This window comes from Chenopodium album, chromosome 9, assembly GCF_948465745.1.
Source record: "Chenopodium album chromosome 9, dcCheAlbu1.1, whole genome shotgun sequence".
Taxonomy (NCBI): domain Eukaryota; kingdom Viridiplantae; phylum Streptophyta; class Magnoliopsida; order Caryophyllales; family Amaranthaceae; genus Chenopodium; species Chenopodium album.
The window spans coordinates 10,663,498-10,687,119 of NC_137842.1; the positions used below are offsets into that span (position 1 = coordinate 10,663,498).

At 42.7% G+C, this 23,622-nt stretch overlaps 74 non-coding genes across 74 annotated transcripts; all 74 read left to right on the forward strand.

Annotated features, from left to right (window-relative positions):
- Positions 1 to 160: 160 nt before the first annotated feature.
- Positions 161 to 279, forward strand: LOC145560601 (5S ribosomal RNA). Its single transcript, XR_014093223.1, has one exon. It is a non-coding gene; the product is annotated as a 5S ribosomal RNA (ribosomal RNA).
- Positions 280 to 478: 199 nt separating this feature from the next.
- On the forward strand, positions 479 to 597 carry LOC145560831 (5S ribosomal RNA). The gene has a single exon (XR_014093440.1). It is a non-coding gene; the product is annotated as a 5S ribosomal RNA (ribosomal RNA).
- A 198-nt stretch (positions 598 to 795) lies between these two features.
- Positions 796 to 914, forward strand: LOC145560603 (5S ribosomal RNA). Its single transcript, XR_014093225.1, has one exon. It is a non-coding gene; the product is annotated as a 5S ribosomal RNA (ribosomal RNA).
- Positions 915 to 1,113: 199 nt separating this feature from the next.
- LOC145560932 (5S ribosomal RNA) lies at positions 1,114 to 1,232 on the forward strand. Its single transcript, XR_014093523.1, has one exon. It is a non-coding gene; the product is annotated as a 5S ribosomal RNA (ribosomal RNA).
- A 198-nt stretch (positions 1,233 to 1,430) lies between these two features.
- Positions 1,431 to 1,549, forward strand: LOC145560604 (5S ribosomal RNA). The gene has a single exon (XR_014093226.1). It is a non-coding gene; the product is annotated as a 5S ribosomal RNA (ribosomal RNA).
- Positions 1,550 to 1,748: 199 nt separating this feature from the next.
- On the forward strand, positions 1,749 to 1,867 carry LOC145560658 (5S ribosomal RNA). Its single transcript, XR_014093277.1, has one exon. It is a non-coding gene; the product is annotated as a 5S ribosomal RNA (ribosomal RNA).
- A 198-nt stretch (positions 1,868 to 2,065) lies between these two features.
- LOC145561050 (5S ribosomal RNA) lies at positions 2,066 to 2,184 on the forward strand. The gene has a single exon (XR_014093633.1). It is a non-coding gene; the product is annotated as a 5S ribosomal RNA (ribosomal RNA).
- Positions 2,185 to 2,382: 198 nt separating this feature from the next.
- On the forward strand, positions 2,383 to 2,501 carry LOC145560605 (5S ribosomal RNA). Its single transcript, XR_014093227.1, has one exon. It is a non-coding gene; the product is annotated as a 5S ribosomal RNA (ribosomal RNA).
- A 199-nt stretch (positions 2,502 to 2,700) lies between these two features.
- On the forward strand, positions 2,701 to 2,819 carry LOC145561167 (5S ribosomal RNA). Its single transcript, XR_014093734.1, has one exon. It is a non-coding gene; the product is annotated as a 5S ribosomal RNA (ribosomal RNA).
- A 198-nt stretch (positions 2,820 to 3,017) lies between these two features.
- On the forward strand, positions 3,018 to 3,136 carry LOC145560606 (5S ribosomal RNA). The gene has a single exon (XR_014093228.1). It is a non-coding gene; the product is annotated as a 5S ribosomal RNA (ribosomal RNA).
- Positions 3,137 to 3,335: 199 nt separating this feature from the next.
- Positions 3,336 to 3,454, forward strand: LOC145561234 (5S ribosomal RNA). Its single transcript, XR_014093788.1, has one exon. It is a non-coding gene; the product is annotated as a 5S ribosomal RNA (ribosomal RNA).
- A 198-nt stretch (positions 3,455 to 3,652) lies between these two features.
- LOC145560607 (5S ribosomal RNA) lies at positions 3,653 to 3,771 on the forward strand. The gene has a single exon (XR_014093229.1). It is a non-coding gene; the product is annotated as a 5S ribosomal RNA (ribosomal RNA).
- A 199-nt stretch (positions 3,772 to 3,970) lies between these two features.
- Positions 3,971 to 4,089, forward strand: LOC145560659 (5S ribosomal RNA). Its single transcript, XR_014093278.1, has one exon. It is a non-coding gene; the product is annotated as a 5S ribosomal RNA (ribosomal RNA).
- Positions 4,090 to 4,287: 198 nt separating this feature from the next.
- Positions 4,288 to 4,406, forward strand: LOC145561245 (5S ribosomal RNA). Its single transcript, XR_014093799.1, has one exon. It is a non-coding gene; the product is annotated as a 5S ribosomal RNA (ribosomal RNA).
- A 198-nt stretch (positions 4,407 to 4,604) lies between these two features.
- Positions 4,605 to 4,723, forward strand: LOC145560608 (5S ribosomal RNA). The gene has a single exon (XR_014093230.1). It is a non-coding gene; the product is annotated as a 5S ribosomal RNA (ribosomal RNA).
- A 199-nt stretch (positions 4,724 to 4,922) lies between these two features.
- Positions 4,923 to 5,041, forward strand: LOC145561257 (5S ribosomal RNA). The gene has a single exon (XR_014093811.1). It is a non-coding gene; the product is annotated as a 5S ribosomal RNA (ribosomal RNA).
- A 198-nt stretch (positions 5,042 to 5,239) lies between these two features.
- LOC145560610 (5S ribosomal RNA) lies at positions 5,240 to 5,358 on the forward strand. Its single transcript, XR_014093231.1, has one exon. It is a non-coding gene; the product is annotated as a 5S ribosomal RNA (ribosomal RNA).
- A 199-nt stretch (positions 5,359 to 5,557) lies between these two features.
- Positions 5,558 to 5,676, forward strand: LOC145561268 (5S ribosomal RNA). The gene has a single exon (XR_014093822.1). It is a non-coding gene; the product is annotated as a 5S ribosomal RNA (ribosomal RNA).
- A 198-nt stretch (positions 5,677 to 5,874) lies between these two features.
- Positions 5,875 to 5,993, forward strand: LOC145560611 (5S ribosomal RNA). The gene has a single exon (XR_014093232.1). It is a non-coding gene; the product is annotated as a 5S ribosomal RNA (ribosomal RNA).
- Positions 5,994 to 6,192: 199 nt separating this feature from the next.
- On the forward strand, positions 6,193 to 6,311 carry LOC145561581 (5S ribosomal RNA). Its single transcript, XR_014094121.1, has one exon. It is a non-coding gene; the product is annotated as a 5S ribosomal RNA (ribosomal RNA).
- A 198-nt stretch (positions 6,312 to 6,509) lies between these two features.
- On the forward strand, positions 6,510 to 6,628 carry LOC145560612 (5S ribosomal RNA). Its single transcript, XR_014093233.1, has one exon. It is a non-coding gene; the product is annotated as a 5S ribosomal RNA (ribosomal RNA).
- Positions 6,629 to 6,827: 199 nt separating this feature from the next.
- Positions 6,828 to 6,946, forward strand: LOC145561582 (5S ribosomal RNA). Its single transcript, XR_014094122.1, has one exon. It is a non-coding gene; the product is annotated as a 5S ribosomal RNA (ribosomal RNA).
- Positions 6,947 to 7,144: 198 nt separating this feature from the next.
- Positions 7,145 to 7,263, forward strand: LOC145560726 (5S ribosomal RNA). The gene has a single exon (XR_014093347.1). It is a non-coding gene; the product is annotated as a 5S ribosomal RNA (ribosomal RNA).
- A 198-nt stretch (positions 7,264 to 7,461) lies between these two features.
- Positions 7,462 to 7,580, forward strand: LOC145560613 (5S ribosomal RNA). The gene has a single exon (XR_014093234.1). It is a non-coding gene; the product is annotated as a 5S ribosomal RNA (ribosomal RNA).
- Positions 7,581 to 7,778: 198 nt separating this feature from the next.
- LOC145560727 (5S ribosomal RNA) lies at positions 7,779 to 7,897 on the forward strand. Its single transcript, XR_014093348.1, has one exon. It is a non-coding gene; the product is annotated as a 5S ribosomal RNA (ribosomal RNA).
- Positions 7,898 to 8,095: 198 nt separating this feature from the next.
- Positions 8,096 to 8,214, forward strand: LOC145561281 (5S ribosomal RNA). The gene has a single exon (XR_014093834.1). It is a non-coding gene; the product is annotated as a 5S ribosomal RNA (ribosomal RNA).
- Positions 8,215 to 8,412: 198 nt separating this feature from the next.
- On the forward strand, positions 8,413 to 8,531 carry LOC145560695 (5S ribosomal RNA). Its single transcript, XR_014093318.1, has one exon. It is a non-coding gene; the product is annotated as a 5S ribosomal RNA (ribosomal RNA).
- Positions 8,532 to 8,730: 199 nt separating this feature from the next.
- LOC145561293 (5S ribosomal RNA) lies at positions 8,731 to 8,849 on the forward strand. The gene has a single exon (XR_014093846.1). It is a non-coding gene; the product is annotated as a 5S ribosomal RNA (ribosomal RNA).
- A 198-nt stretch (positions 8,850 to 9,047) lies between these two features.
- Positions 9,048 to 9,166, forward strand: LOC145560615 (5S ribosomal RNA). Its single transcript, XR_014093236.1, has one exon. It is a non-coding gene; the product is annotated as a 5S ribosomal RNA (ribosomal RNA).
- A 199-nt stretch (positions 9,167 to 9,365) lies between these two features.
- Positions 9,366 to 9,484, forward strand: LOC145561315 (5S ribosomal RNA). The gene has a single exon (XR_014093866.1). It is a non-coding gene; the product is annotated as a 5S ribosomal RNA (ribosomal RNA).
- Positions 9,485 to 9,682: 198 nt separating this feature from the next.
- Positions 9,683 to 9,801, forward strand: LOC145560616 (5S ribosomal RNA). The gene has a single exon (XR_014093237.1). It is a non-coding gene; the product is annotated as a 5S ribosomal RNA (ribosomal RNA).
- A 199-nt stretch (positions 9,802 to 10,000) lies between these two features.
- Positions 10,001 to 10,119, forward strand: LOC145561583 (5S ribosomal RNA). The gene has a single exon (XR_014094123.1). It is a non-coding gene; the product is annotated as a 5S ribosomal RNA (ribosomal RNA).
- Positions 10,120 to 10,317: 198 nt separating this feature from the next.
- Positions 10,318 to 10,436, forward strand: LOC145560617 (5S ribosomal RNA). The gene has a single exon (XR_014093238.1). It is a non-coding gene; the product is annotated as a 5S ribosomal RNA (ribosomal RNA).
- Positions 10,437 to 10,635: 199 nt separating this feature from the next.
- LOC145561632 (5S ribosomal RNA) lies at positions 10,636 to 10,754 on the forward strand. Its single transcript, XR_014094169.1, has one exon. It is a non-coding gene; the product is annotated as a 5S ribosomal RNA (ribosomal RNA).
- Positions 10,755 to 10,952: 198 nt separating this feature from the next.
- LOC145560728 (5S ribosomal RNA) lies at positions 10,953 to 11,071 on the forward strand. The gene has a single exon (XR_014093349.1). It is a non-coding gene; the product is annotated as a 5S ribosomal RNA (ribosomal RNA).
- A 198-nt stretch (positions 11,072 to 11,269) lies between these two features.
- Positions 11,270 to 11,388, forward strand: LOC145560618 (5S ribosomal RNA). The gene has a single exon (XR_014093239.1). It is a non-coding gene; the product is annotated as a 5S ribosomal RNA (ribosomal RNA).
- A 198-nt stretch (positions 11,389 to 11,586) lies between these two features.
- LOC145560776 (5S ribosomal RNA) lies at positions 11,587 to 11,705 on the forward strand. Its single transcript, XR_014093388.1, has one exon. It is a non-coding gene; the product is annotated as a 5S ribosomal RNA (ribosomal RNA).
- A 198-nt stretch (positions 11,706 to 11,903) lies between these two features.
- On the forward strand, positions 11,904 to 12,022 carry LOC145560619 (5S ribosomal RNA). Its single transcript, XR_014093240.1, has one exon. It is a non-coding gene; the product is annotated as a 5S ribosomal RNA (ribosomal RNA).
- A 199-nt stretch (positions 12,023 to 12,221) lies between these two features.
- LOC145561584 (5S ribosomal RNA) lies at positions 12,222 to 12,340 on the forward strand. Its single transcript, XR_014094124.1, has one exon. It is a non-coding gene; the product is annotated as a 5S ribosomal RNA (ribosomal RNA).
- Positions 12,341 to 12,538: 198 nt separating this feature from the next.
- On the forward strand, positions 12,539 to 12,657 carry LOC145560620 (5S ribosomal RNA). The gene has a single exon (XR_014093241.1). It is a non-coding gene; the product is annotated as a 5S ribosomal RNA (ribosomal RNA).
- A 199-nt stretch (positions 12,658 to 12,856) lies between these two features.
- On the forward strand, positions 12,857 to 12,975 carry LOC145561585 (5S ribosomal RNA). The gene has a single exon (XR_014094125.1). It is a non-coding gene; the product is annotated as a 5S ribosomal RNA (ribosomal RNA).
- A 198-nt stretch (positions 12,976 to 13,173) lies between these two features.
- On the forward strand, positions 13,174 to 13,292 carry LOC145560621 (5S ribosomal RNA). Its single transcript, XR_014093242.1, has one exon. It is a non-coding gene; the product is annotated as a 5S ribosomal RNA (ribosomal RNA).
- A 199-nt stretch (positions 13,293 to 13,491) lies between these two features.
- On the forward strand, positions 13,492 to 13,610 carry LOC145561587 (5S ribosomal RNA). The gene has a single exon (XR_014094127.1). It is a non-coding gene; the product is annotated as a 5S ribosomal RNA (ribosomal RNA).
- Positions 13,611 to 13,808: 198 nt separating this feature from the next.
- On the forward strand, positions 13,809 to 13,927 carry LOC145560622 (5S ribosomal RNA). Its single transcript, XR_014093243.1, has one exon. It is a non-coding gene; the product is annotated as a 5S ribosomal RNA (ribosomal RNA).
- A 199-nt stretch (positions 13,928 to 14,126) lies between these two features.
- LOC145561588 (5S ribosomal RNA) lies at positions 14,127 to 14,245 on the forward strand. Its single transcript, XR_014094128.1, has one exon. It is a non-coding gene; the product is annotated as a 5S ribosomal RNA (ribosomal RNA).
- A 198-nt stretch (positions 14,246 to 14,443) lies between these two features.
- LOC145560623 (5S ribosomal RNA) lies at positions 14,444 to 14,562 on the forward strand. The gene has a single exon (XR_014093244.1). It is a non-coding gene; the product is annotated as a 5S ribosomal RNA (ribosomal RNA).
- A 199-nt stretch (positions 14,563 to 14,761) lies between these two features.
- On the forward strand, positions 14,762 to 14,880 carry LOC145561589 (5S ribosomal RNA). Its single transcript, XR_014094129.1, has one exon. It is a non-coding gene; the product is annotated as a 5S ribosomal RNA (ribosomal RNA).
- A 198-nt stretch (positions 14,881 to 15,078) lies between these two features.
- LOC145560538 (5S ribosomal RNA) lies at positions 15,079 to 15,197 on the forward strand. The gene has a single exon (XR_014093164.1). It is a non-coding gene; the product is annotated as a 5S ribosomal RNA (ribosomal RNA).
- A 199-nt stretch (positions 15,198 to 15,396) lies between these two features.
- Positions 15,397 to 15,515, forward strand: LOC145561590 (5S ribosomal RNA). Its single transcript, XR_014094130.1, has one exon. It is a non-coding gene; the product is annotated as a 5S ribosomal RNA (ribosomal RNA).
- A 198-nt stretch (positions 15,516 to 15,713) lies between these two features.
- Positions 15,714 to 15,832, forward strand: LOC145560624 (5S ribosomal RNA). The gene has a single exon (XR_014093245.1). It is a non-coding gene; the product is annotated as a 5S ribosomal RNA (ribosomal RNA).
- Positions 15,833 to 16,031: 199 nt separating this feature from the next.
- LOC145561591 (5S ribosomal RNA) lies at positions 16,032 to 16,150 on the forward strand. Its single transcript, XR_014094131.1, has one exon. It is a non-coding gene; the product is annotated as a 5S ribosomal RNA (ribosomal RNA).
- Positions 16,151 to 16,348: 198 nt separating this feature from the next.
- LOC145561593 (5S ribosomal RNA) lies at positions 16,349 to 16,467 on the forward strand. The gene has a single exon (XR_014094132.1). It is a non-coding gene; the product is annotated as a 5S ribosomal RNA (ribosomal RNA).
- A 198-nt stretch (positions 16,468 to 16,665) lies between these two features.
- On the forward strand, positions 16,666 to 16,784 carry LOC145561337 (5S ribosomal RNA). Its single transcript, XR_014093886.1, has one exon. It is a non-coding gene; the product is annotated as a 5S ribosomal RNA (ribosomal RNA).
- A 198-nt stretch (positions 16,785 to 16,982) lies between these two features.
- LOC145561594 (5S ribosomal RNA) lies at positions 16,983 to 17,101 on the forward strand. The gene has a single exon (XR_014094133.1). It is a non-coding gene; the product is annotated as a 5S ribosomal RNA (ribosomal RNA).
- Positions 17,102 to 17,299: 198 nt separating this feature from the next.
- LOC145560627 (5S ribosomal RNA) lies at positions 17,300 to 17,418 on the forward strand. Its single transcript, XR_014093247.1, has one exon. It is a non-coding gene; the product is annotated as a 5S ribosomal RNA (ribosomal RNA).
- Positions 17,419 to 17,617: 199 nt separating this feature from the next.
- On the forward strand, positions 17,618 to 17,736 carry LOC145561638 (5S ribosomal RNA). Its single transcript, XR_014094175.1, has one exon. It is a non-coding gene; the product is annotated as a 5S ribosomal RNA (ribosomal RNA).
- Positions 17,737 to 17,934: 198 nt separating this feature from the next.
- On the forward strand, positions 17,935 to 18,053 carry LOC145560628 (5S ribosomal RNA). Its single transcript, XR_014093248.1, has one exon. It is a non-coding gene; the product is annotated as a 5S ribosomal RNA (ribosomal RNA).
- A 199-nt stretch (positions 18,054 to 18,252) lies between these two features.
- LOC145561650 (5S ribosomal RNA) lies at positions 18,253 to 18,371 on the forward strand. Its single transcript, XR_014094186.1, has one exon. It is a non-coding gene; the product is annotated as a 5S ribosomal RNA (ribosomal RNA).
- A 198-nt stretch (positions 18,372 to 18,569) lies between these two features.
- Positions 18,570 to 18,688, forward strand: LOC145560629 (5S ribosomal RNA). The gene has a single exon (XR_014093249.1). It is a non-coding gene; the product is annotated as a 5S ribosomal RNA (ribosomal RNA).
- A 199-nt stretch (positions 18,689 to 18,887) lies between these two features.
- LOC145561595 (5S ribosomal RNA) lies at positions 18,888 to 19,006 on the forward strand. The gene has a single exon (XR_014094134.1). It is a non-coding gene; the product is annotated as a 5S ribosomal RNA (ribosomal RNA).
- A 198-nt stretch (positions 19,007 to 19,204) lies between these two features.
- LOC145560630 (5S ribosomal RNA) lies at positions 19,205 to 19,323 on the forward strand. The gene has a single exon (XR_014093250.1). It is a non-coding gene; the product is annotated as a 5S ribosomal RNA (ribosomal RNA).
- A 199-nt stretch (positions 19,324 to 19,522) lies between these two features.
- LOC145561596 (5S ribosomal RNA) lies at positions 19,523 to 19,641 on the forward strand. The gene has a single exon (XR_014094135.1). It is a non-coding gene; the product is annotated as a 5S ribosomal RNA (ribosomal RNA).
- Positions 19,642 to 19,839: 198 nt separating this feature from the next.
- Positions 19,840 to 19,958, forward strand: LOC145560631 (5S ribosomal RNA). Its single transcript, XR_014093251.1, has one exon. It is a non-coding gene; the product is annotated as a 5S ribosomal RNA (ribosomal RNA).
- Positions 19,959 to 20,157: 199 nt separating this feature from the next.
- On the forward strand, positions 20,158 to 20,276 carry LOC145561597 (5S ribosomal RNA). Its single transcript, XR_014094136.1, has one exon. It is a non-coding gene; the product is annotated as a 5S ribosomal RNA (ribosomal RNA).
- Positions 20,277 to 20,474: 198 nt separating this feature from the next.
- LOC145560632 (5S ribosomal RNA) lies at positions 20,475 to 20,593 on the forward strand. Its single transcript, XR_014093252.1, has one exon. It is a non-coding gene; the product is annotated as a 5S ribosomal RNA (ribosomal RNA).
- A 198-nt stretch (positions 20,594 to 20,791) lies between these two features.
- LOC145560633 (5S ribosomal RNA) lies at positions 20,792 to 20,910 on the forward strand. The gene has a single exon (XR_014093253.1). It is a non-coding gene; the product is annotated as a 5S ribosomal RNA (ribosomal RNA).
- Positions 20,911 to 21,109: 199 nt separating this feature from the next.
- On the forward strand, positions 21,110 to 21,228 carry LOC145561316 (5S ribosomal RNA). Its single transcript, XR_014093867.1, has one exon. It is a non-coding gene; the product is annotated as a 5S ribosomal RNA (ribosomal RNA).
- Positions 21,229 to 21,426: 198 nt separating this feature from the next.
- On the forward strand, positions 21,427 to 21,545 carry LOC145561305 (5S ribosomal RNA). The gene has a single exon (XR_014093857.1). It is a non-coding gene; the product is annotated as a 5S ribosomal RNA (ribosomal RNA).
- Positions 21,546 to 21,746: 201 nt separating this feature from the next.
- LOC145560634 (5S ribosomal RNA) lies at positions 21,747 to 21,865 on the forward strand. The gene has a single exon (XR_014093254.1). It is a non-coding gene; the product is annotated as a 5S ribosomal RNA (ribosomal RNA).
- A 199-nt stretch (positions 21,866 to 22,064) lies between these two features.
- LOC145561599 (5S ribosomal RNA) lies at positions 22,065 to 22,183 on the forward strand. Its single transcript, XR_014094138.1, has one exon. It is a non-coding gene; the product is annotated as a 5S ribosomal RNA (ribosomal RNA).
- Positions 22,184 to 22,381: 198 nt separating this feature from the next.
- LOC145560635 (5S ribosomal RNA) lies at positions 22,382 to 22,500 on the forward strand. The gene has a single exon (XR_014093255.1). It is a non-coding gene; the product is annotated as a 5S ribosomal RNA (ribosomal RNA).
- Positions 22,501 to 22,699: 199 nt separating this feature from the next.
- On the forward strand, positions 22,700 to 22,818 carry LOC145561600 (5S ribosomal RNA). The gene has a single exon (XR_014094139.1). It is a non-coding gene; the product is annotated as a 5S ribosomal RNA (ribosomal RNA).
- Positions 22,819 to 23,016: 198 nt separating this feature from the next.
- LOC145560711 (5S ribosomal RNA) lies at positions 23,017 to 23,135 on the forward strand. Its single transcript, XR_014093333.1, has one exon. It is a non-coding gene; the product is annotated as a 5S ribosomal RNA (ribosomal RNA).
- Positions 23,136 to 23,334: 199 nt separating this feature from the next.
- On the forward strand, positions 23,335 to 23,453 carry LOC145561339 (5S ribosomal RNA). Its single transcript, XR_014093888.1, has one exon. It is a non-coding gene; the product is annotated as a 5S ribosomal RNA (ribosomal RNA).
- Positions 23,454 to 23,622: the final 169 nt, after the last annotated feature.

Below are 23,622 nucleotides of genomic sequence, written 5' to 3' on the forward strand. Positions count from 1 at the left end.
ATTTTGAGATGGGAAATGGTTTGGGACGCGTAGATCTCAAAAAATAACCAATTTGAAAAAAAAAATGTTTAATTCGGACGATCGGGCACAAAGTTACGGCATTTCGAAGGAAATCAGGGGCTGGAAAGGGTATAAATACAAAATAGCGCAATAAGTAAATGGGTGCGATCATACCAGCACTAATGCACCGGATCCCATCAGAACTCCGCAGTTAAGCGTGCTTGGGCGAGAGTAGTACTAGGATGGGTGACCTCCTGGGAAGTCCTCGTGGTTCACCCCTTTTTTGCCGAATTCGTAATTTTTATTTGTTTTCGGTTATTTTGAGATGGGAAATGGTTTGGGACGCGTAGATCTCAAAAAAATAACCAATTTGAAAAAAAAAATGTTTAATTCGGACGATCGGGCACAAAGTTACGGCATTTCGACGGAAATCAGGGGCTGGAAAGGGTATAAATACAAAATAGCGCAATAAGTAAATGGGTGCGATCATACCAGCACTAATGCACCGGATCCCATCAGAACTCCGCAGTTAAGCGTGCTTGGGCGAGAGTAGTACTAGGATGGGTGACCTCCTGGGAAGTCCTCGTGTTGCACCCCTTTTTTGCCGAATTCGTAATTTTTATTTGTTTTCGGTTATTTTGAGATGGGAAATGGTTTGGGACGCGTAGATCTCAAAAAATAACCAATTTGAAAAAAAAAATGTTTAATTCGGACGATCGGGCACAAAGTTACGGCATTTCGAAGGAAATCAGGGGCTGGAAAGGGTATAAATACAAAATAGCGCAATAAGTAAATGGGTGCGATCATACCAGCACTAATGCACCGGATCCCATCAGAACTCCGCAGTTAAGCGTGCTTGGGCGAGAGTAGTACTAGGATGGGTGACCTCCTGGGAAGTCCTCGTGGTTCACCCCTTTTTTGCCGAATTCGTAATTTTTATTTGTTTTCGGTTATTTTGAGATGGGAAATGGTTTGGGACGCGTAGATCTCAAAAAAATAACCAATTTGAAAAAAAAAATGTTTAATTCGGACGATCGGGCACAAAGTTACGGCATTTCGAAGGAAATCAGGGGCTGGAAAGGGTATAAATACAAAATAGCGCAATAAGTAAATGGGTGCGATCATACCAGCACTAATGCACCGGATCCCATCAGAACTCCGCAGTTAAGCGTGCTTGGGCGAGAGTAGTACTAGGATGGGTGACCTCCTGGGAAGTCCTCGTGTTGCACCCCTTTTTTGCCGAATTCGTAATTTTTATTTGTTTTCGGTTATTTTGAGATGGGAAATGGTTTGGGACGCGTAGATCTCAAAAAATAACCAATTTGAAAAAAAAAATGTTTAATTCGGACGATCGGGCACAAAGTTACGGCATTTCGAAGGAAATCAGGGGCTGGAAAGGGTATAAATACAAAATAGCGCAATAAGTAAATGGGTGCGATCATACCAGCACTAATGCACCGGATCCCATCAGAACTCCGCAGTTAAGCGTGCTTGGGCGAGAGTAGTACTAGGATGGGTGACCTCCTGGGAAGTCCTCGTGGTTCACCCCTTTTTTGCCGAATTCGTAATTTTTATTTGTTTTCGGTTATTTTGAGATGGGAAATGGTTTGGGACGCGTAGATCTCAAAAAAATAACCAATTTGAAAAAAAAAATGTTTAATTCGGACGATAGGGCACAAAGTTACGGCATTTCGAAGGAAATCAGGGGCTGGAAAGGGTATAAATACAAAATAGCGCAATAAGTAAATGGGTGCGATCATACCATCACTAATGCACCGGATCCCATCAGAACTCCGCTGTTAAGCGTGCTTGGGCGAGAGTAGTACTAGGATGGGTGACCTCCTGGGAAGTCCTCGTGTTGCACCCCTTTTTTGCCGAATTCGTAATTTTTATTTGTTTTCGGTTATTTTGAGATGGGAAATGGTTTGGGACGCGTAGATCTCAAAAAATAACCAATTTGAAAAAAAAAATGTTTAATTCGGACGATCGGGCACAAAGTTACGGCATTTCGAAGGAAATCAGGGGCTGGAAAGGGTATAAATACAAAATAGCGCAATAAGTAAATGGGTGCGATCATACCAGCACTAATGCACCGGATCCCATCAGAACTCCGCAGTTAAGCGTGCTTGGGCGAGAGTAGTACTAGGATGGGTGACCTCCTGGGAAGTCCTCGTGTTGCACCCCTTTTTTGCCGAATTCGTAATTTTTATTTGTTTTCGGTTATTTTGAGATGGGAAATGGTTTGGGACGCGTAGATCTCAAAAAATAACCAATTTGAAAAAAAAAATGTTTAATTCGGACGATCGGGCACAAAGTTACGGCATTTCGAAGGAAATCAGGGGCTGGAAAGGGTATAAATACAAAATAGCGCAATAAGTAAATGGGTGCGATCATACCAGCACTAATGCACCGGATCCCATCAGAACTCCGCAGTTAAGCGTGCTTGGGCGAGAGTAGTACTAGGATGGGTGACCTCCTGGGAAGTCCTCGTGGTTCACCCCTTTTTTGCCGAATTCGTAATTTTTATTTGTTTTCGGTTATTTTGAGATGGGAAATGGTTTGGGACGCGTAGATCTCAAAAAAATAACCAATTTGAAAAAAAAAATGTTTAATTCGGACGATCGGGCACAAAGTTACGGCATTTCGACGGAAATCAGGGGCTGGAAAGGGTATAAATACAAAATAGCGCAATAAGTAAATGGGTGCGATCATACCAGCACTAATGCACCGGATCCCATCAGAACTCCGCAGTTAAGCGTGCTTGGGCGAGAGTAGTACTAGGATGGGTGACCTCCTGGGAAGTCCTCGTGTTGCACCCCTTTTTTGCCGAATTCGTAATTTTTATTTGTTTTCGGTTATTTTGAGATGGGAAATGGTTTGGGACGCGTAGATCTCAAAAAATAACCAATTTGAAAAAAAAAATGTTTAATTCGGACGATCGGGCACAAAGTTACGGCATTTCGAAGGAAATCAGGGGCTGGAAAGGGTATAAATACAAAATAGCGCAATAAGTAAATGGGTGCGATCATACCAGCACTAATGCACCGGATCCCATCAGAACTCCGCAGTTAAGCGTGCTTGGGCGAGAGTAGTACTAGGATGGGTGACCTCCTGGGAAGTCCTCGTGGTTCACCCCTTTTTTGCCGAATTCGTAATTTTTATTTGTTTTCGGTTATTTTGAGATGGGAAATGGTTTGGGACGCGTAGATCTCAAAAAAATAACCAATTTGAAAAAAAAAATGTTTAATTCGGACGATCGGGCACAAAGTTACGGCATTTCGAAGGAAATCAGGGGCTGGAAAGGGTATAAATACAAAATAGCGCAATAAGTAAATGGGTGCGATCATACCAGCACTAATGCACCGGATCCCATCAGAACTCCGCAGTTAAGCGTGCTTGGGCGAGAGTAGTACTAGGATGGGTGACCTCCTGGGAAGTCCTCGTGTTGCACCCCTTTTTTGCCGAATTCGTAATTTTTATTTGTTTTCGGTTATTTTGAGATGGGAAATGGTTTGGGACGCGTAGATCTCAAAAAATAACCAATTTGAAAAAAAAAATGTTTAATTCGGACGATCGGGCACAAAGTTACGGCATTTCGAAGGAAATCAGGGGCTGGAAAGGGTATAAATACAAAATAGCGCAATAAGTAAATGGGTGCGATCATACCAGCACTAATGCACCGGATCCCATCAGAACTCCGCAGTTAAGCGTGCTTGGGCGAGAGTAGTACTAGGATGGGTGACCTCCTGGGAAGTCCTCGTGGTTCACCCCTTTTTTGCCGAATTCGTAATTTTTATTTGTTTTCGGTTATTTTGAGATGGGAAATGGTTTGGGACGCGTAGATCTCAAAAAAATAACCAATTTGAAAAAAAAAATGTTTAATTCGGACGATAGGGCACAAAGTTACGGCATTTCGAAGGAAATCAGGGGCTGGAAAGGGTATAAATACAAAATAGCGCAATAAGTAAATGGGTGCGATCATACCATCACTAATGCACCGGATCCCATCAGAACTCCGCTGTTAAGCGTGCTTGGGCGAGAGTAGTACTAGGATGGGTGACCTCCTGGGAAGTCCTCGTGTTGCACCCCTTTTTTGCCGAATTCGTAATTTTTATTTGTTTTCGGTTATTTTGAGATGGGAAATGGTTTGGGACGCGTAGATCTCAAAAAATAACCAATTTGAAAAAAAAAATGTTTAATTCGGACGATCGGGCACAAAGTTACGGCATTTCGAAGGAAATCAGGGGCTGGAAAGGGTATAAATACAAAATAGCGCAATAAGTAAATGGGTGCGATCATACCAGCACTAATGCACCGGATCCCATCAGAACTCCGCAGTTAAGCGTGCTTGGGCGAGAGTAGTACTAGGATGGGTGACCTCCTGGGAAGTCCTCGTGTTGCACCCCTTTTTTGCCGAATTCGTAATTTTTATTTGTTTTCGGTTATTTTGAGATGGGAAATGGTTTGGGACGCGTAGATCTCAAAAAATAACCAATTTGAAAAAAAAAATGTTTAATTCGGACGATCGGGCACAAAGTTACGGCATTTCGAAGGAAATCAGGGGCTGGAAAGGGTATAAATACAAAATAGCGCAATAAGTAAATGGGTGCGATCATACCAGCACTAATGCACCGGATCCCATCAGAACTCCGCAGTTAAGCGTGCTTGGGCGAGAGTAGTACTAGGATGGGTGACCTCCTGGGAAGTCCTCGTGGTTCACCCCTTTTTTGCCGAATTCGTAATTTTTATTTGTTTTCGGTTATTTTGAGATGGGAAATGGTTTGGGACGCGTAGATCTCAAAAAAATAACCAATTTGAAAAAAAAAATGTTTAATTCGGACGATCGGGCACAAAGTTACGGCATTTCGACGGAAATCAGGGGCTGGAAAGGGTATAAATACAAAATAGCGCAATAAGTAAATGGGTGCGATCATACCAGCACTAATGCACCGGATCCCATCAGAACTCCGCAGTTAAGCGTGCTTGGGCGAGAGTAGTACTAGGATGGGTGACCTCCTGGGAAGTCCTCGTGTTGCACCCCTTTTTTGCCGAATTCGTAATTTTTATTTGTTTTCGGTTATTTTGAGATGGGAAATGGTTTGGGACGCGTAGATCTCAAAAAATAACCAATTTGAAAAAAAAAATGTTTAATTCGGACGATCGGGCACAAAGTTACGGCATTTCGAAGGAAATCAGGGGCTGGAAAGGGTATAAATACAAAATAGCGCAATAAGTAAATGGGTGCGATCATACCAGCACTAATGCACCGGATCCCATCAGAACTCCGCAGTTAAGCGTGCTTGGGCGAGAGTAGTACTAGGATGGGTGACCTCCTGGGAAGTCCTCGTGGTTCACCCCTTTTTTGCCGAATTCGTAATTTTTATTTGTTTTCGGTTATTTTGAGATGGGAAATGGTTTGGGACGCGTAGATCTCAAAAAAATAACCAATTTGAAAAAAAAAATGTTTAATTCGGACGATCGGGCACAAAGTTACGGCATTTCGAAGGAAATCAGGGGCTGGAAAGGGTATAAATACAAAATAGCGCAATAAGTAAATGGGTGCGATCATACCAGCACTAATGCACCGGATCCCATCAGAACTCCGCAGTTAAGCGTGCTTGGGCGAGAGTAGTACTAGGATGGGTGACCTCCTGGGAAGTCCTCGTGTTGCACCCCTTTTTTGCCGAATTCGTAATTTTTATTTGTTTTCGGTTATTTTGAGATGGGAAATGGTTTGGGACGCGTAGATCTCAAAAAATAACCAATTTGAAAAAAAAAATGTTTAATTCGGACGATCGGGCACAAAGTTACGGCATTTCGAAGGAAATCAGGGGCTGGAAAGGGTATAAATACAAAATAGCGCAATAAGTAAATGGGTGCGATCATACCAGCACTAATGCACCGGATCCCATCAGAACTCCGCAGTTAAGCGTGCTTGGGCGAGAGTAGTACTAGGATGGGTGACCTCCTGGGAAGTCCTCGTGGTTCACCCCTTTTTTGCCGAATTCGTAATTTTTATTTGTTTTCGGTTATTTTGAGATGGGAAATGGTTTGGGACGCGTAGATCTCAAAAAAATAACCAATTTGAAAAAAAAAATGTTTAATTCGGACGATCGGGCACAAAGTTACGGCATTTCGAAGGAAATCAGGGGCTGGAAAGGGTATAAATACAAAATAGCGCAATAAGTAAATGGGTGCGATCATACCATCACTAATGCACCGGATCCCATCAGAACTCCGCAGTTAAGCGTGCTTGGGCGAGAGTAGTACTAGGATGGGTGACCTCCTGGGAAGTCCTCGTGTTGCACCCCTTTTTTGCCGAATTCGTAATTTTTATTTGTTTTCGGTTATTTTGAGATGGGAAATGGTTTGGGACGCGTAGATCTCAAAAAATAACCAATTTGAAAAAAAAAATGTTTAATTCGGACGATCGGGCACAAAGTTACGGCATTTCGAAGGAAATCAGGGGCTGGAAAGGGTATAAATAAAAAATAGCGCAATAAGTAAATGGGTGCGATCATACCAGCACTAATGCACCGGATCCCATCAGAACTCCGCAGTTAAGCGTGCTTGGGCGAGAGTAGTACTAGGATGGGTGACCTCCTGGGAAGTCCTCGTGGTTCACCCCTTTTTTGCCGAATTCGTAATTTTTATTTGTTTTCGGTTATTTTGAGATGGGAAATGGTTTGGGACGCGTAGATCTCAAAAAAATAACCAATTTGAAAAAAAAAATGTTTAATTCGGACGATCGGGCACAAAGTTACGGCATTTCGAAGGAAATCAGGGGCTGGAAAGGGTATAAATACAAAATAGCGCAATAAGTAAATGGGTGCGATCATACCATCACTAATGCACCGGATCCCATCAGAACTCCGCAGTTAAGCGTGCTTGGGCGAGAGTAGTACTAGGATGGGTGACCTCCTGGGAAGTCCTCGTGTTGCACCCCTTTTTTGCCGAATTTGTAATTTTTATTTGTTTTCGGTTATTTTGAGATGGGAAATGGTTTGGGACGCGTAGATCTCAAAAAATAACCAATTTGAAAAAAAAAATGTTTAATTCGGACGATCGGGCACAAAGTTACGGCATTTCGAAGGAAATCAGGGGCTGGAAAGGGTATAAATACAAAATAGCGCAATAAGTAAATGGGTGCGATCATACCAGCACTAATGCACCGGATCCCATCAGAGCTCCGCAGTTAAGCGTGCTTGGGCGAGAGTAGTACTAGGATGGGTGACCTCCTGGGAAGTCCTCGTGGTTCACCCCTTTTTTGCCGAATTCGTAATTTTTATTTGTTTTCGGTTATTTTGAGATGGGAAATGGTTTGGGACGCGTAGATCTCAAAAAATAACCAATTTGAAAAAAAAAATGTTTAATTCGGACGATCGGGCACAAAGTTACGGCATTTCGAAGGAAATCAGGGGCTGGAAAGGGTATAAATACAAAATAGCGCAATAAGTAAATGGGTGCGATCATACCAGCACTAATGCACCGGATCCCATCAGAACTCCGCAGTTAAGCGTGCTTGGGCGAGAGTAGTACTAGGATGGGTGACCTCCTGGGAAGTCCTCGTGGTTCACCCCTTTTTTGCCGAATTCGTAATTTTTATTTGTTTTCGGTTATTTTGAGATGGGAAATGGTTTGGGACGCGTAGATCTCAAAAAATAACCAATTTGAAAAAAAAAATGTTTAATTCGGACGATCGGGCACAAAGTTACGGCATTTCGAAGGAAATCAGGGGCTGGAAAGGGTATAAATACAAAATAGCGCAATAAGTAAATGGGTGCGATCATACCAGCACTAATGCACCGGATCCCATCAGAGCTCCGCAGTTAAGCGTGCTTGGGCGAGAGTAGTACTAGGATGGGTGACCTCCTGGGAAGTCCTCGTGGTTCACCCCTTTTTTGCCGAATTCGTAATTTTTATTTGTTTTCGGTTATTTTGAGATGGGAAATGGTTTGGGACGCGTAGATCTCAAAAAATAACCAATTTGAAAAAAAAAATGTTTAATTCGGACGATCGGGCACAAAGTTACGGCATTTCGAAGGAAATCAGGGGCTGGAAAGGGTATAAATACAAAATAGCGCAATAAGTAAATGGGTGCGATCATACCAGCACTAATGCACCGGATCCCATCAGAACTCCGCAGTTAAGCGTGCTTGGGCGAGAGTAGTACTAGGATGGGTGACCTCCTGGGAAGTCCTCGTGTTGCACCCCTTTTTTGCCGAATTCGTAATTTTTATTTGTTTTCGGTTATTTTGAGATGGGAAATGGTTTGGGACGCGTAGATCTCAAAAAATAACCAATTTGAAAAAAAAAATGTTTAATTCGGACGATCGGGCACAAAGTTACGGCATTTCGAAGGAAATCAGGGGCTGGAAAGGGTATAAATACAAAATAGCGCAATAAGTAAATGGGTGCGATCATACCAGCATTAATGCACCGGATCCCATCAGAACTCCGCAGTTAAGCGTGCTTGGGCGAGAGTAGTACTAGGATGGGTGACCTCCTGGGAAGTCCTCGTGGTTCACCCCTTTTTTGCCGAATTCGTAATTTTTATTTGTTTTCGGTTATTTTGAGATGGGAAATGGTTTGGGACGCGTAGATCTCAAAAAAATAACCAATTTGAAAAAAAAAATGTTTAATTCGGACGATCGGGCACAAAGTTACGACATTTCGAAGGAAATCAGGGGCTGGAAAGGGTATAAATACAAAATAGCGCAATAAGTAAATGGGTGCGATCATACCAGCACTAATGCACCGGATCCCATCAGAACTCCGCAGTTAAGCGTGCTTGGGCGAGAGTAGTACTAGGATGGGTGACCTCCTGGGAAGTCCTCGTGTTGCACCCCTTTTTTGCCGAATTCGTAATTTTTATTTGTTTTCGGTTATTTTGAGATGGGAAATGGTTTGGGACGCGTAGATCTCAAAAAATAACCAATTTGAAAAAAAAAATGTTTAATTCGGACGATCGGGCACAAAGTTACGGCATTTCGAAGGAAATCAGGGGCTGGAAAGGGTATAAATACAAAATAGCGCAATAAGTAAATGGGTGCGATCATACCAGCACTAATGCACCGGATCCCATCAGAACTCCGCAGTTAAGCGTGCTTGGGCGAGAGTAGTACTAGGATGGGTGACCTCCTGGGAAGTCCTCGTGGTTCACCCCTTTTTTGCCGAATTCGTAATTTTTATTTGTTTTCGGTTATTTTGAGATGGGAAATGGTTTGGGACGCGTAGATCTCAAAAAAATAACCAATTTGAAAAAAAAAATGTTTAATTCGGACGATCGGGCACAAAGTTACGGCATTTCGAAGGAAATCAGGGGCTGGAAAGGGTATAAATACAAAATAGCGCAATAAGTAAATGGGTGCGATCATACCAGCACTAATGCACCGGATCCCATCAGAACTCCGCAGTTAAGCGTGCTTGGGCGAGAGTAGTACTAGGATGGGTGACCTCTTGGGAAGTCCTCGTGTTGCACCCCTTTTTTGCCGAATTCGTAATTTTTATTTGTTTTCGGTTATTTTGAGATGGGAAATGGTTTGGGACGCGTAGATCTCAAAAAATAACCAATTTGAAAAAAAAAATGTTTAATTCGGACGATCGGGCACAAAGTTACGGCATTTCGAAGGAAATCAGGGGCTGGAAAGGGTATAAATACAAAATAGCGCAATAAGTAAATGGGTGCGATCATACCAGCACTAATGCACCGGATCCCATCAGAACTCCGCAGTTAAGCGTGCTTGGGCGAGAGTAGTACTAGGATGGGTGACCTCCTGGGAAGTCCTCGTGGTTCACCCCTTTTTTGCCGAATTCGTAATTTTTATTTGTTTTCGGTTATTTTGAGATGGGAAATGGTTTGGGACGCGTAGATCTCAAAAAAATAACCAATTTGAAAAAAAAAATGTTTAATTCAGACGATCGGGCACAAAGTTACGGCATTTCGAAGGAAATCAGGGGCTGGAAAGGGTATAAATACAAAATAGCGCAATAAGTAAATGGGTGCGATCATACCATCACTAATGCACCGGATCCCATCAGAACTCCGCAGTTAAGCGTGCTTGGGCGAGAGTAGTACTAGGATGGGTGACCTCCTGGGAAGTCCTCGTGTTGCACCCCTTTTTTGCCGAATTCGTAATTTTTATTTGTTTTCGGTTATTTTGAGATGGGAAATGGTTTGGGACGCGTAGATCTCAAAAAATAACCAATTTGAAAAAAAAAATGTTTAATTCGGACGATCGGGCACAAAGTTACGGCATTTCGAAGGAAATCAGGGGCTGGAAAGGGTATAAATACAAAATAGCGCAATAAGTAAATGGGTGCGATCATACCAGCACTAATGCACCGGATCCCATCAGAACTCCGCAGTTAAGCGTGCTTGGGCGAGAGTAGTACTAGGATGGGTGACCTCCTGGGAAGTCCTCGTGGTTCACCCCTTTTTTGCCGAATTCGTAATTTTTATTTGTTTTCGGTTATTTTGAGATGGGAAATGGTTTGGGACGCGTAGATCTCAAAAAAATAACCAATTTGAAAAAAAAAATGTTTAATTCGGACGATCGGGCACAAAGTTACGGCATTTCGAAGGAAATCAGGGGCTGGAAAGGGTATAAATACAAAATAGCGCAATAAGTAAATGGGTGCAATCATACCATCACTAATGCACCGGATCCCATCAGAACTCCGCAGTTAAGCGTGCTTGGGCGAGAGTAGTACTAGGATGGGTGACCTCCTGGGAAGTCCTCGTGTTGCACCCCTTTTTTGCCGAATTTGTAATTTTTATTTGTTTTCGGTTATTTTGAGATGGGAAATGGTTTGGGACGCGTAGATCTCAAAAAATAACCAATTTGAAAAAAAAAATGTTTAATTCGGACGATCGGGCACAAAGTTACGGCATTTCGAAGGAAATCAGGGGCTGGAAAGGGTATAAATACAAAATAGCGCAATAAGTAAATGGGTGCGATCATACCAGCACTAATGCACCGGATCCCATCAGAGCTCCGCAGTTAAGCGTGCTTGGGCGAGAGTAGTACTAGGATGGGTGACCTCCTGGGAAGTCCTCGTGGTTCACCCCTTTTTTGCCGAATTCGTAATTTTTATTTGTTTTCGGTTATTTTGAGATGGGAAATGGTTTGGGACGCGTAGATCTCAAAAAATAACCAATTTGAAAAAAAAAATGTTTAATTCGGACGATCGGGCACAAAGTTACGGCATTTCGAAGGAAATCAGGGGCTGGAAAGGGTATAAATACAAAATAGCGCAATAAGTAAATGGGTGCGATCATACCAGCACTAATGCACCGGATCCCATCAGAACTCCGCAGTTAAGCGTGCTTGGGCGAGAGTAGTACTAGGATGGGTGACCTCCTGGGAAGTCCTCGTGGTTCACCCCTTTTTTGCCGAATTCGTAATTTTTATTTGTTTTCGGTTATTTTGAGATGGGAAATGGTTTGGGACGCGTAGATCTCAAAAAATAACCAATTTGAAAAAAAAAATGTTTAATTCGGACGATCGGGCACAAAGTTACGGCATTTCGAAGGAAATCAGGGGCTGGAAAGGGTATAAATACAAAATAGCGCAATAAGTAAATGGGTGCGATCATACCAGCACTAATGCACCGGATCCCATCAGAGCTCCGCGGTTAAGCGTGCTTGGGCGAGAGTAGTACTAGGATGGGTGACCTCCTGGGAAGTCCTCGTGGTTCACCCCTTTTTTGCCGAATTCGTAATTTTTATTTGTTTTCGGTTATTTTGAGATGGGAAATGGTTTGGGACGCGTAGATCTCAAAAAATAACCAATTTGAAAAAAAAAATGTTTAATTCGGACGATCGGGCACAAAGTTACGGCATTTCGAAGGAAATCAGGGGCTGGAAAGGGTATAAATACAAAATAGCGCAATAAGTAAATGGGTGCGATCATACCAGCACTAATGCACCGGATCCCATCAGAACTCCGCAGTTAAGCGTGCTTGGGCGAGAGTAGTACTAGGATGGGTGACCTCCTGGGAAGTCCTCGTGGTTCACCCCTTTTTTGCCGAATTCGTAATTTTTATTTGTTTTCGGTTATTTTGAGATGGGAAATGGTTTGGGACGCGTAGATCTCAAAAAAATAACCAATTTGAAAAAAAAAATGTTTAATTCGGACGATCGGGCACAAAGTTACGGCATTTCGAAGGAAATCAGGGGCTGGAAAGGGTATAAATACAAAATAGCGCAATAAGTAAATGGGTGCGATCATACCATCACTAATGCACCGGATCCCATCAGAACTCCGCAGTTAAGCGTGCTTGGGCGAGAGTAGTACTAGGATGGGTGACCTCCTGGGAAGTCCTCGTGTTGCACCCCTTTTTTGCCGAATTCGTAATTTTTATTTGTTTTCGGTTATTTTGAGATGGGAAATGGTTTGGGACGCGTAGATCTCAAAAAATAACCAATTTGAAAAAAAAAATGTTTAATTCGGACGATCGGGCACAAAGTTACGGCATTTCGAAGGAAATCAGGGGCTGGAAAGGGTATAAATACAAAATAGCGCAATAAGTAAATGGGTGCGATCATACCAGCACTAATGCACCGGATCCCATCAGAACTCCGCAGTTAAGCGTGCTTGGGCGAGAGTAGTACTAGGATGGGTGACCTCCTGGGAAGTCCTCGTGGTTCACCCCTTTTTTGCCGAATTCGTAATTTTTATTTGTTTTCGGTTATTTTGAGATGGGAAATGGTTTGGGACGCGTAGATCTCAAAAAAATAACCAATTTGAAAAAAAAAATGTTTAATTCGGACGATCGGGCACAAAGTTACGGCATTTCGAAGGAAATCAGGGGCTGGAAAGGGTATAAATACAAAATAGCGCAATAAGTAAATGGGTGCGATCATACCATCACTAATGCACCGGATCCCATCAGAACTCCGCAGTTAAGCGTGCTTGGGCGAGAGTAGTACTAGGATGGGTGACCTCCTGGGAAGTCCTCGTGTTGCACCCCTTTTTTGCCGAATTCGTAATTTTTATTTGTTTTCGGTTATTTTGAGATGGGAAATGGTTTGGGACGCGTAGATCTCAAAAAATAACCAATTTGAAAAAAAAAATGTTTAATTCGGACGATCGGGCACAAAGTTACGGCATTTCGAAGGAAATCAGGGGCTGGAAAGGGTATAAATACAAAATAGCGCAATAAGTAAATGGGTGCGATCATACCAGCACTAATGCACCGGATCCCATCAGAACTCCGCAGTTAAGCGTGCTTGGGCGAGAGTAGTACTAGGATGGGTGACCTCCTGGGAAGTCCTCGTGGTTCACCCCTTTTTTGCCGAATTCGTAATTTTTATTTGTTTTCGGTTATTTTGAGATGGGAAATGGTTTGGGACGCGTAGATCTCAAAAAAATAACCAATTTGAAAAAAAAAATGTTTAATTCGGACGATCGGGCACAAAGTTACGGCATTTCGAAGGAAATCAGGGGCTGGAAAGGGTATAAATACAAAATAGCGCAATAAGTAAATGGGTGCGATCATACCATCACTAATGCACCGGATCCCATCAGAACTCCGCAGTTAAGCGTGCTTGGGCGAGAGTAGTACTAGGATGGGTGACCTCCTGGGAAGTCCTCGTGTTGCACCCCTTTTTTGCCGAATTCGTAATTTTTATTTGTTTTCGGTTATTTTGAGATGGGAAATGGTTTGGGACGCGTAGATCTCAAAAAATAACCAATTTGAAAAAAAAAATGTTTAATTCGGACGATCGGGCACAAAGTTACGGCATTTCGAAGGAAATCAGGGGCTGGAAAGGGTATAAATACAAAATAGCGCAATAAGTAAATGGGTGCGATCATACCAGCACTAATGCACCGGATCCCATCAGAACTCCGCAGTTAAGCGTGCTTGGGCGAGAGTAGTACTAGGATGGGTGACCTCCTGGGAAGTCCTCGTGGTTCACCCCTTTTTTGCCGAATTCGTAATTTTTATTTGTTTTCGGTTATTTTGAGATGGGAAATGGTTTGGGACGCGTAGATCTCAAAAAAATAACCAATTTGAAAAAAAAAATGTTTAATTCGGACGATCGGGCACAAAGTTACGGCATTTCGAAGGAAATCAGGGGCTGGAAAGGGTATAAATACAAAATAGCGCAATAAGTAAATGGGTGCGATCATACCATCACTAATGCACCGGATCCCATCAGAACTCCGCAGTTAAGCGTGCTTGGGCGAGAGTAGTACTAGGATGGGTGACCTCCTGGGAAGTCCTCGTGTTGCACCCCTTTTTTGCCGAATTCGTAATTTTTATTTGTTTTCGGTTATTTTGAGATGGGAAATGGTTTGGGACGCGTAGATCTCAAAAAATAACCAATTTGAAAAAAAAAATGTTTAATTCGGACGATCGGGCACAAAGTTACGGCATTTCGAAGGAAATCAGGGGCTGGAAAGGGTATAAATACAAAATAGCGCAATAAGTAAATGGGTGCGATCATACCAGCACTAATGCACCGGATCCCATCAGAACTCCGCAGTTAAGCGTGCTTGGGCGAGAGTAGTACTAGGATGGGTGACCTCCTGGGAAGTCCTCGTGGTTCACCCCTTTTTTGCCGAATTCGTAATTTTTATTTGTTTTCGGTTATTTTGAGATGGGAAATGGTTTGGGACGCGTAGATCTCAAAAAAATAACCAATTTGAAAAAAAAAATGTTTAATTCGGACGATCGGGCACAAAGTTACGGCATTTCGAAGGAAATCAGGGGCTGGAAAGGGTATAAATACAAAATAGCGCAATAAGTAAATGGGTGCGATCATACCATCACTAATGCACCGGATCCCATCAGAACTCCGCAGTTAAGCGTGCTTGGGCGAGAGTAGTACTAGGATGGGTGACCTCCTGGGAAGTCCTCGTGTTGCACCCCTTTTTTGCCGAATTCGTAATTTTTATTTGTTTTCGGTTATTTTGAGATGGGAAATGGTTTGGGACGCGTAGATCTCAAAAAATAACCAATTTGAAAAAAAAAATGTTTAATTCGGACGATCGGGCACAAAGTTACGGCATTTCGAAGGAAATCAGGGGCTGGAAAGGGTATAAATACAAAATAGCGCAATAAGTAAATGGGTGCGATCATACCAGCACTAATGCACCGGATCCCATCAGAACTCCGCAGTTAAGCGTGCTTGGGCGAGAGTAGTACTAGGATGGGTGACCTCCTGGGAAGTTCTCGTGGTTCACCCCTTTTTTGCCGAATTCGTAATTTTTATTTGTTTTCGGTTATTTTGAGATGGGAAATGGTTTGGGACGCGTAGATCTCAAAAAAATAACCAATTTGAAAAAAAAAATGTTTAATTCGGACGATCGGGCACAAAGTTACGGCATTTCGAAGGAAATCAGGGGCTGGAAAGGGTATAAATACAAAATAGCGCAATAAGTAAATGGGTGCGATCATACCATCACTAATGCACCGGATCCCATCAGAACTCCGCAGTTAAGCGTGCTTGGGCGAGAGTAGTACTAGGATGGGTGACCTCCTGGGAAGTCCTCGTGTTGCACCCCTTTTTTGCCGAATTCGTAATTTTTATTTGTTTTCGGTTATTTTGAGATGGGAAATGGTTTGGGACGCGTAGATCTCAAAAAATAACCAATTTGAAAAAAAAAATGTTTAATTCGGACGATCGGGCACAAAGTTACGGCATTTCGAAGGAAATCAGGGGCTGGAAAGGGTATAAATACAAAATAGCGCAATAAGTAAATGGGTGCGATCATACCAGCACTAATGCACCGGATCCCATCAGAACTCCGCAGTTAAGCGTGCTTGGGCGAGAGTAGTACTAGGATGGGTGACCTCCTGGGAAGTCCTCGTGGTTCACCCCTTTTTTGCCGAATTCGTAATTTTTATTTGTTTTCGGTTATTTTGAGATGGGAAATGGTTTGGGACGCGTAGATCTCAAAAAAATAACCAATTTGAAAAAAAAAATGTTTAATTCGGACGATCGGGCACAAAGTTACGGCATTTCGAAGGAAATCAGGGGCTGGAAAGGGTATAAATACAAAATAGCGCAATAAGTAAATGGGTGCGATCATACCATCACTAATGCACCGGATCCCATCAGAACTCCGCAGTTAAGCGTGCTTGGGCGAGAGTAGTACTAGGATGGGTGACCTCCTGGGAAGTCCTCGTGTTGCACCCCTTTTTTGCCGAATTCGTAATTTTTATTTGTTTTCGGTTATTTTGAGATGGGAAATGGTTTGGGACGCGTAGATCTCAAAAAATAACCAATTTGAAAAAAAAAATGTTTAATTCGGACGATCGGGCACAAAGTTACGGCATTTCGAAGGAAATCAGGGGCTGGAAAGGGTATAAATACAAAATAGCGCAATAAGTAAATGGGTGCGATCATACCATCACTAATGCACCGGATCCCATCAGAACTCCGCAGTTAAGCGTGCTTGGGCGAGAGTAGTACTAGGATGGGTGACCTCCTGGGAAGTCCTCGTGTTGCACCCCTTTTTTGCCGAATTCGTAATTTTTATTTGTTTTCGGTTATTTTGAGATGGGAAATGGTTTGGGACGCGTAGATCTCAAAAAATAACCAATTTGAAAAAAAAAATGTTTAATTCGGATGATCGGGCACAAAGTTACGGCATTTCGAAGGAAATCAGGGGCTGGAAAGGGTATAAATACAAAATAGCGCAATAAGTAAATGGGTGCGATCATACCAGCACTAATGCACCGGATCCCATCAGAACTCCGCAGTTAAGTGTGCTTGGGCGAGAGTAGTACTAGGATGGGTGACCTCCTGGGAAGTCCTCGTGTTGCACCCCTTTTTTGCCGAATTCGTAATTTTTATTTGTTTTCGGTTATTTTGAGATGGGAAATGGTTTGGGACGCGTAGATCTCAAAAAATAACCAATTTGAAAAAAAAAATGTTTAATTCGGACGATCGGGCACAAAGTTACGGCATTTCGAAGGAAATCAAGGGCTGGAAAGGGTATAAATACAAAATAGCGCAATAAGTAAATGGGTGCGATCATACCATCACTAATGCACCGGATCCCATCAGAACTCCGCAGTTAAGCGTGCTTGGGCGAGAGTAGTACTAGGATGGGTGACCTCCTGGGAAGTCCTCGTGTTGCACCCCTTTTTTGCCGAATTCGTAATTTTTATTTGTTTTCGGTTATTTTGAGATGGGAAATGGTTTGGGACGCGTAGATCTCAAAAAATAACCAATTTGAAAAAAAAAATGTTTAATTCGGACGATCGGGCACAAAGTTACGGCATTTCGAAGGAAATCAGGGGCTGGAAAGGGTATAAATACAAAATAGCGCAATAAGTAAATGGGTGCGATCATACCAGCACTAATGCACCGGATCCCATCAGAACTCCGCAGTTAAGCGTGCTTGGGCGAGAGTAGTACTAGGATGGGTGACCTCCTGGGAAGTCCTCGTGGTTCACCCCTTTTTTGCCGAATTCGTAATTTTTATTTGTTTTCGGTTATTTTGAGATGGGAAATGGTTTGGGACGCGTAGATCTCAAAAAAATAACCAATTTGAAAAAAAAAATGTTTAATTCGGACGATCGGGCACAAAGTTACGGCATTTCGAAGGAAATCAGGGGCTGGAAAGGGTATAAATACAAAATAGCGCAATAAGTAAATGGGTGCGATCATACCATCACTAATGCACCGGATCCCATCAGAACTCCGCAGTTAAGCGTGCTTGGGCGAGAGTAGTACTAGGATGGGTGACCCCCTGGGAAGTCCTCGTGTTGCACCCCTTTTTTGCCGAATTCGTAATTTTTATTTGTTTTCGGTTATTTTGAGATGGGAAATGGTTTGGGACGCGTAGATCTCAAAAAATAACCAATTTGAAAAAAAAAATGTTTAATTCGGACGATCGGGCACAAAGTTACGGCATTTCGAAGGAAATCAGGAGCTGGAAAGGGTATAAATACAAAATAGCGCAATAAGTAAATGGGTGCGATCATACCAGCACTAATGCACCGGATCCCATCAGAACTCCGCAGTTAAGCGTGCTTGGGCGAGAGTAGTACTAGGATGGGTGACCTCCTGGGAAGTCCTCGTGGTTCACCCCTTTTTTGCCGAATTCGTAATTTTTATTTGTTTTCGGTTATTTTGAGATGGGAAATGGTTTGGGACGCGTAGATCTCAAAAAAATAACCAATTTGAAAAAAAAAATGTTTAATTCGGACGATCGGGCACAAAGTTACGGCATTTCGAAGGAAATCAGGGGCTGGAAAGGGTATAAATACAAAATAGCGCAATAAGTAAATGGGTGCGATCATACCATCACTAATGCACCGGATCCCATCAGATCTCCGCAGTTAAGCGTGCTTGGGCGAGAGTAGTACTAGGATGGGTGACCTCCTGGGAAGTCCTCGTGTTGCACCCCTTTTTTGCCGAATTCGTAATTTTTATTTGTTTTCGGTTATTTTGAGATGGGAAATGGTTTGGGACGCGTAGATCTCAAAAAATAACCAATTTGAAAAAAAAAATGTTTAATTCGGACGATCGGGCACAAAGTTACGGCATTTCGAAGGAAATCAGGGGCTGGAAAGGGTATAAATACAAAATAGCGCAATAAGTAAATGGGTGCGATCATACCAGCACTAATGCACCGGATCCCATCAGAACTCCGCAGTTAAGCGTGCTTGGGCGAGAGTAGTACTAGGATGGGTGACCTCCTGGGAAGTCCTCGTGGTTCACCCCTTTTTTGCCGAATTCGTAATTTTTATTTGTTTTCGGTTATTTTGAGATGGGAAATGGTTTGGGACGCGTAGATCTCAAAAAAATAACCAATTTGAAAAAAAAAATGTTTAATTCGGACGATCGGGCACAAAGTTACGGCATTTCGAAGGAAATCAGGGGCTGGAAAGGGTATAAATACAAAATAGCGCAATAAGTAAATGGGTGCGATCATACCATCACTAATGCACCGGATCCCATCAGAACTCCGCAGTTAAGCGTGCTTGGGCGAGAGTAGTACTAGGATGGGTGACCTCCTGGGAAGTCCTCGTGTTGCACCCCTTTTTTGCCGAATTCGTAATTTTTATTTGTTTTCGGTTATTTTGAGATGGGAAATGGTTTGGGACGCGTAGATCTCAAAAAATAACCAATTTGAAAAAAAAAATGTTTAATTCGGACGATCGGGCACAAAGTTACGGCATTTCGAAGGAAATCAGGGGCTGGAAAGGGTATAAATACAAAATAGCGCAATAAGTAAATGGGTGCGATCATACCAGCACTAATGCACCGGATCCCATCAGAACTCCGCAGTTAAGCGTGCTTGGGCGAGAGTAGTACTAGGATGGGTGACCTCCTGGGAAGTCCTCGTGGTTCACCCCTTTTTTGCCGAATTCGTAATTTTTATTTGTTTTCGGTTATTTTGAGATGGGAAATGGTTTGGGACGCGTAGATCTCAAAAAAATAACCAATTTGAAAAAAAAAATGTTTAATTCGAACGATCGGGCACAAAGTTACGGCATTTCGAAGGAAATCAGGGGCTGGAAAGGGTATAAATACAAAATAGCGCAATAAGTAAATGGGTGCGATCATACCATCACTAATGCACCGGATCCCATCAGAACTCCGCAGTTAAGCGTGCTTGGGCGAGAGTAGTACTAGGATGGGTGACCTCCTGGGAAGTCCTCGTGTTGCACCCCTTTTTTGCCGAATTCGTAATTTTTATTTGTTTTCGGTTATTTTGAGATGGGAAATGGTTTGGGACGCGTAGATCTCAAAAAATAACCAATTTGAAAAAAAAAATGTTTAATTCGGACGATCGGGCACAAAGTTACGGCATTTCGAAGGAAATCAGGGGCTGGAAAGGGTATAAATACAAAATAGCGCAATAAGTAAATGGGTGCGATCATACCAGCACTAATGCACCGGATCCCATCAGAACTCCGCAGTTAAGCGTGCTTGGGCGAGAGTAGTACTAGGATGGGTGACCTCCTGGGAAGTCCTCGTGGTTCACCCCTTTTTTGCCGAATTCGTAATTTTTATTTGTTTTCGGTTATTTTGAGATGGGAAATGGTTTGGGACGCGTAGATCTCAAAAAAATAACCAATTTGAAAAAAAAAATGTTTAATTCGGACGATCGGGCACAAAGTTACGGCATTTCGAAGGAAATCAGGGGCTGGAAAGGGTATAAATACAAAATAGCGCAATAAGTAAATGGGTGCGATCATACCATCACTAATGCACCGGATCCCATCAGAACTCCGCAGTTAAGCGTGCTTGGGCGAGAGTAGTACTAGGATGGGTGACCTCCTGGGAAGTCCTCGTGTTGCACCCCTTTTTTGCCGAATTCGTAATTTTTATTTGTTTTCGGTTATTTTGAGATGGGAAATGGTTTGGGACGCGTAGATCTCAAAAAATAACCAATTTGAAAAAAAAAATGTTTAATTCGGACGATCGGGCACAAAGTTACGGCATTTCGAAGGAAATCAGGGGCTGGAAAGGGTATAAATACAAAATAGCGCAATAAGTAAATGGGTGCGATCATACCAGCACTAATGCACCGGATCCCATCAGAACTCCGCAGTTAAGCGTGCTTGGGCGAGAGTAGTACTAGGATGGGTGACCTCCTGGGAAGTCCTCGTGGTTCACCCCTTTTTTGCCGAATTCGTAATTTTTATTTGTTTTCGGTTATTTTGAGATGGGAAATGGTTTGGGACGCGTAGATCTCAAAAAATAACCAATTTGAAAAAAAAAATGTTTAATTCGGACGATCGGGCACAAAGTTACGGCATTTCGAAGGAAATCAGGGGCTGGAAAGGGTATAAATACAAAATAGCGCAATAAGTAAATGGGTGCGATCATACCAGCACTAATGCACCGGATCCCATCAGAACTCCGCAGTTAAGCGTGCTTGGGCGAGAGTAGTACTAGGATGGGTGACCTCCTGGGAAGTCCTCGTGGTTCACCCCTTTTTTGCCGAATTCGTAATTTTTATTTGTTTTCGGTTATTTTGAGATGGGAAATGGTTTGGGACGCGTAGATCTCAAAAAAATAACCAATTTGAAAAAAAAAATGTTTAATTCGGACGATCGGGCACAAAGTTACGGCATTTCGAAGGAAATCAGGGGCTGGAAAGGGTATAAATACAAAATAGCGCAATAAGTAAATGGGTGCGATCATACCAGCACTAATGCACCGGATCCCATCAGAACTCCGCAGTTAAGCGTGCTTGGGCGAGAGTAGTACTAGGATGGGTGACCTCTTGGGAAGTCCTCGTGTTGCACCCCTTTTTTGCCGAATTCGTAATTTTTATTTATTTTCGGTTATTTTGAGATGGGAAATGGTTTGGGACGCGTAGATCTCAAAAAATAACCAATTTGAAAAAAAAAATGTTTAATTCGGACGATCGGGCACAAAGTTACGGCATTTCGAAGGAAATTAGGGGCTGGAAAGGGTATAAATACAAAATAGCGCAATAAGTAAATGGGTGCGATCATACCAGCACTAATGCACCGGATCCCATCAGAACTCCGCAGTTAAGCGTGCTTGGGCGAGAGTAGTACTAGGATGGGTGACCTCCTGGGAAGTCCTCGTGTTGCACCCCTTTTTTGCCGAATTCGTAATTTTTATTTGTTTTCGGTTATTTTGAGATGGGAAATGGTTTGGGACGCGTAGATCTCAAAAAATAACCAATTTGAAAAAAAAAAAAATGTTTAATTCGGACGATCGGGCACAAAGTTACGGCATTTCGAAGGAAATCAGGGGCTGGAAAGGGTATAAATACAAAATAGCGCAATAAGTAAATGGGTGCGATCATACCAGCACTAATGCACCGGATCCCATCAGAACTCCGCAGTTAAGCGTGCTTGGGCGAGAGTAGTACTAGGATGGGTGACCTCCTGGGAAGTCCTCGTGGTTCACCCCTTTTTTGCCGAATTCGTAATTTTTATTTGTTTTCGGTTATTTTGAGATGGGAAATGGTTTGGGACGCGTAGATCTCAAAAAAATAACCAATTTGAAAAAAAAAATGTTTAATTCGGACGATCGGGCACAAAGTTACGGCATTTCGAAGGAAATCAGGGGCTGGAAAGGGTATAAATACAAAATAGCGCAATAAGTAAATGGGTGCGATCATACCATCACTAATGCACCGGATCCCATCAGAACTCCGCAGTTAAGCGTGCTTGGGCGAGAGTAGTACTAGGATGGGTGACCTCCTGGGAAGTCCTCGTGTTGCACCCCTTTTTTGCCGAATTCGTAATTTTTATTTGTTTTCGGTTATTTTGAGATGGGAAATGGTTTGGGACGCGTAGATCTCAAAAAATAACCAATTTGAAAAAAAAAATGTTTAATTCGGACGATCGGGCACAAAGTTACGGCATTTCGAAGGAAATCAGGGGCTGGAAAGGGTATAAATACAAAATAGCGCAATAAGTAAATGGGTGCGATCATACCAGCACTAATGCACCGGATCCCATCAGAACTCCGCAGTTAAGCGTGCTTGGGCGAGAGTAGTACTAGGATGGGTGACCTCCTGGGAAGTCCTCGTGGTTCACCCCTTTTTTGCCGAATTCGTAATTTTTATTTGTTTTCGGTTATTTTGAGATGGGAAATGGTTTGGGACGCGTAGATCTCAAAAAAATAACCAATTTGAAAAAAAAAATGTTTAATTCGGACGATCGGGCACAAAGTTACGGCATTTCGAAGGAAATCAGGGGCTGGAAAGGGTATAAATACAAAATAGCGCAATAAGTAAATGGGTGCGATCATACCATCACTAATGCACCGGATCCCATCAGAACTCCGCAGTTAAGCGTGCTTGGGCGAGAGTAGTACTAGGATGGGTGACCTCCTGGGAAGTCCTCGTGTTGCACCCCTTTTTTGCCGAATTCGTAATTTTTATTTGTTTTCGGTTATTTTGAGATGGGAAATGGTTTGGGACGCGTAGATCTCAAAAAATAACCAATTTGAAAAAAAAAATGTTTAATTCGGACGATCGGGCACAAAGTTACGGCATTTCGAAGGAAATCAGGGGCTGGAAAGGGTATAAATACAAAATAGCGCAATAAGTAAATGGGTGCGATCACACCAGCACTAATGCACCGGATCCCATCAGAACTCCGCAGTTAAGCGTGCTTGGGCGAGAGTAGTACTAGGATGGGTGACCTCCTGGGAAGTCCTCGTGGTTCACCCCTTTTTTGCCGAATTCGTAATTTTTATTTGTTTTCGGTAATTTTGAGATGGGAAATGGTTTGGGACGCGTAGATCTCAAAAAAATAACCAATTTGAAAAAAAAAATGTTTAATTCGGACGATCGGGCACAAAGTTACGGCATTTCGAAGGAAATCAGGGGCTGGAAAGGGTATAAATACAAAATAGCGCAATAAGTAAATGGGTGCGATCATACCAGCATTAATGCACCGGATCCCATCAGAACTCCGCAGTTAAGCGTGCTTGGGCGAGAGTAGTACTAGGATGGGTGACCTCCTGGGAAGTCCTCGTGTTGCACCCCTTTTTTGCCGAATTCGTAATTTTTATTTATTTTCGGTTATTTTGAGATGGGAAATGGTTTGGGACGCGTAGATCTCAAAAAATAACCAATTTGAAAAAAAAATGTTTAATTCGGACGATCGGGCACAAAGTTACGGCATTTCGACGGAAATTAGGGGCTGGAAAGGGTA